This window comes from Cucurbita moschata, unplaced genomic scaffold (genome assembly GCF_002738365.1).
Source record: "Cucurbita moschata cultivar Rifu unplaced genomic scaffold, Cmos_1.0 Cmo_Scf00104, whole genome shotgun sequence".
NCBI lineage: Eukaryota > Viridiplantae > Streptophyta > Magnoliopsida > Cucurbitales > Cucurbitaceae > Cucurbita > Cucurbita moschata.
Genome location: NW_019268620.1, coordinates 57,677 through 61,467, shown reverse-complemented (window position 1 = coordinate 61,467; position 3,791 = coordinate 57,677). Strand labels below are relative to the sequence as shown.

The 3,791-nt window shown below is 40.1% G+C and overlaps 1 long non-coding RNA gene across 1 annotated transcript; it reads right to left on the bottom strand.

Annotated features, from left to right (window-relative positions):
- Positions 1–433: 433 nt before the first annotated feature.
- On the bottom strand, positions 434–1,342 carry LOC111439727. The gene is made up of 3 exons (XR_002709849.1): positions 1,232–1,342; positions 1,061–1,138; positions 434–483 (listed from the first exon to the last, which is right to left on the bottom strand). It is a non-coding gene; the product is annotated as an uncharacterized LOC111439727 (long non-coding RNA).
- Positions 1,343–3,791: the final 2,449 nt, after the last annotated feature.

The window sequence follows — 3,791 nt, the reverse complement described above, 5'->3', positions numbered from 1 at the left end:
GTCTCGTCTAGCTTATTTAGCCAAAAGCATCCTAATCAAGCTCATAATTTCTTCCTATTCATCCAGAAAGACAAGCCAAGCAATCATCATACAAGAGAGTTTACACGCAGCAGTTCATGCAAAATTATCAAACATGCTCAACGGGAAGATAACGTCCGACTTTTACCCGGAGCGCAGATTTCACAAGTTTCCCAACCCCCTCATGCATACATACATTATCAGAGTCTCAATCAAACAGATTTAATACACATTTTGAATCTAGCTTTCCATAATCATCTTATATTCGCAGTTTCTATAATAGGACGCTAAGTCGGGCTAGCTAATTTCATAGGTGGTAGCATGCATGCTCGTTCCTAGCGGTTCCTACAAGTATTGCTTGTGGAAGTCCAAATGGCTACTTACATGGTCGACGCGTGCCTTCCCGAGTTCAAGTTTTTCTTGACGGAATGGATTCCAACAATTCTGGAATTTTCTTCACAAGTCCTAATTCACATAATAATAGGGTCAGCATCAAAATCGGGTCGGAAAACAAGCAAACAGAGACCGAACGGGAAGAAAAACGGTGCCTCACGCGCCCCACGCGCGACGCACGCGCCCTGGAAGGTCACCACGCGCGCTTCCTACGCGCGCGTGCCCTACGCGCTTCTCCCCCGCGCAGGCGCGGGTCAGAGACGCCGGGTCGGGCGCTTCGCGTGCAGCGCCGGTCGGGCCGGCCGGGTCCGCGCGCCTGACGCGTGCCCGCTGCCGGGTGAGGACGCGCCTCACCAGCCGGTGATCGACACGTGTCGATCACCGGTTCCGCCGCTCTCCTCCGCACGCCGTCCGACGCGTGGCGGCCTCCACCCTCTCTCCCGCCTTCATTTTCCAGGTCTCTTTCCCGTTTCAATCTATTTTCTCTCGATTTTTTTATCTTCCAATCCGTAATCCGATTCGTTAAATTTTCTTCACGAAACTTGTAGACCTCCTATTCTACTCCTTGGAAAGAATTTTCTTAAATTTTTCTGATGATCACAGATCTTATTATTTGAGTTCAAATTCGGAGAAAAACACAAGTTCTTACCGAAAATCACGTTATCTTTAAACTCCGATTTGAACGCCGATCTTGGCCGCCTTCACTTCAGAACTTAACCAGATAGCGCTGTTGGGGGGTAAGAGTCCAAGGATCAACACAAAACGTTGCTAGCACACGAAAATTTTGATGACTTCTCCATGTAGATACTCGTGGACTAACCTGAAGTTCTTGAACGTTTTGTCGAGATAGGAAGGTGCGATTCGTGAGAGCACCTTGCCTCGAGCTATTCAACGGTTTAGATTGGGGACTCGGTTCTCCGGCGTCGGTTCTGNACATGAAATACGGTAAATTGCTCGAAATATAACTCCAATAGTATTATGTATGTTACGTAAACTTAAAATGAGAAAATGACATGTTAAGCATGAAATAGGACAGTGGGGTTATATTTGTTAATGACAAAGGTAGAAGTAATGGGGACCTCATGCATTATGTGTGCTCATGCATTTGGGGGGATACCTCTATATCCCATCACGAGGGTACGGACGCGTACATCCAATGGCAGGATAACAATAGTTATGCCTTGCATAGCGTTGCCGTGACGGTTACTAGTTCTAACAGGTGTCCGGCCTATGGATTCCCAGGGTATGCTCACCGGACAAGGAAAGTGTCCAGCGGTGTGCGAACTAGCTGGTGAGCTCATACTCGCACGTATTGGCTGTGTGTAGAGTATATGGTACACGTCCAAATTTACCCATTAGAACAGCACCATAGGGAAAACAAAATGAAAGATAGGTCCCATCATCAATTTGCATGTGATTGTTGCATAACCTTGATAGGGGGTCACTTACTGAGTATTCTAGAAATACTCAAGCCTTGTGCTACTTTACTTTTCAAATAAAGGCAAGGCACCCATGTGAGATCGACGACAGCATCGTACACCCCGGGACTGTGGCACATGCATAGGGCAGTTGTTTTCCATTTTTGTAGTATAGGTTTGTATAGGCTGAATTCGGTTTGCATCATTAGTATAGGTTAGAATAGGTTGAATTGTAATCGCATAATAAACCATAGGGTAGTATAAGACAACTGTTTCAATGTTGTTTTTCTTTCCATTCTTTCCCTTGTAATCGTTTTTCACGAGGTAATAAAAGACTGGTGTAGTCGCATTTATGATAAGGGCCCATTTAATGTAAATTCCACATTTCAAGATAGAGTAATAACCTTAGATTAAATAAGTAAAATTTAGGGTCGTTACAGTTAGTCGCATTTATGAAAAGAGCATAAAGGAAAACTCAAAATTTCAATCCGAGGATACACGAGAATATGTCAAGCAAGGACGATCCCAATCGCACCTCCAAAAAATGTTTCCATAAAAGACAACGAAGAGAAATAACCTCAAGAACAAGCCCAAATTTAAAAAAATCCGTTTTGGGCTCAAATTAGGGGTAAGTTTCAAATTCCTATCAACTGTCTCTTTTCCTTCAAATTAGGATTCCTTCAACTTCAAAGCAAGAAGTTACTTCTACTCCATTCTTACCAACTATGAAGCCAAGAAAGTTAACTTTTTCCCAGTAAAACTACACTTATTAAAATTAGAATAAGTTTCTGTTTCTTAAGCATAATCAAAACTTACTTCACATGCTCATACAAAGTCTTTGAATAAATTAAAATATAATCAAAATGTACAACAACATGCTTTTCTAAATATTCTCTCAAAACGTGATTCATTAAGCGCATAAATGTACTAGGAGCAATAGTTAACCCAAAAGGCATAACAAGTCATTCATACAATCCAACCCTAGTTTTGAAAGCTCTTTTCCATTCATCTCCTATATGTCTTCTAATTTAATGATATCCATATTTCAAATCAATCTTTGTAAATAGATATGAACCATGCAATTCATCAAGTATATGGTCTAACCTAGGAATAGGATGTCGATACTTTACAGTAATTTTGTTGATGGCTCAAGAATCCACGCACATGTGCCATGTTCCATCTTTCTTTGGCATCAATAAGACTGGTATAGAACATGGACTCAAACTCTCTTGTATATAACCGTTCTCCATGATCTCCCCAACTTGCCTCTGAATTTCTTTAGTCTCAGTTTGGTTTGCTATATAAGCTAGCGTATTAGGAATGACTGCCCCAAGAATGAAATCTATTTTATGTTCAAGATCTCTAATGGGAGGTAGTCCTTTAAGTACTTCATCTTGGAACATATTCTCAAATAAAAGAGATTGAAACATAGAAGGCAAATAAAAAATGTTATCATTAGAGACCAAACATCCTTACTTGTACATAAGTATAAAGATGGTTTTTGTGAAAACATTGCGTTTCTAACCTCTCCGATTCTGGCCAAACAACTCACTTTCTTTCATTTTTTTTTTCAATTTCATTATTCTTTTCACTATTTTTAAGCTTTCAATTCCTCCTCATTCTCTTGGATTTCTTCTTCAACTAGCTCATCTTGGTCACTTTTCTCACTATGTGTGACAACTTGTCCATTCTTTATGATCATGACTCAATTGTTAGGACAATCACAACTAATATGACCTCCTTGTATTCCTCCACTTCTTCTTTACCCTGGATGTCTCATCTTTGTTCTTTTTTTCAATCTCATACTTGCTTCTAACCTTGAAATTTATCCTTTCAATATTTACATTGAAAAAAAAAATTCCAAAGAGAATGGTGGTGAAGATTTGAGAACAACCTAACTTTCCTTTTTTATAAAATACTAGAAAATTTAGAATTTATCTTGATGAGAAAAAAAAAATATCA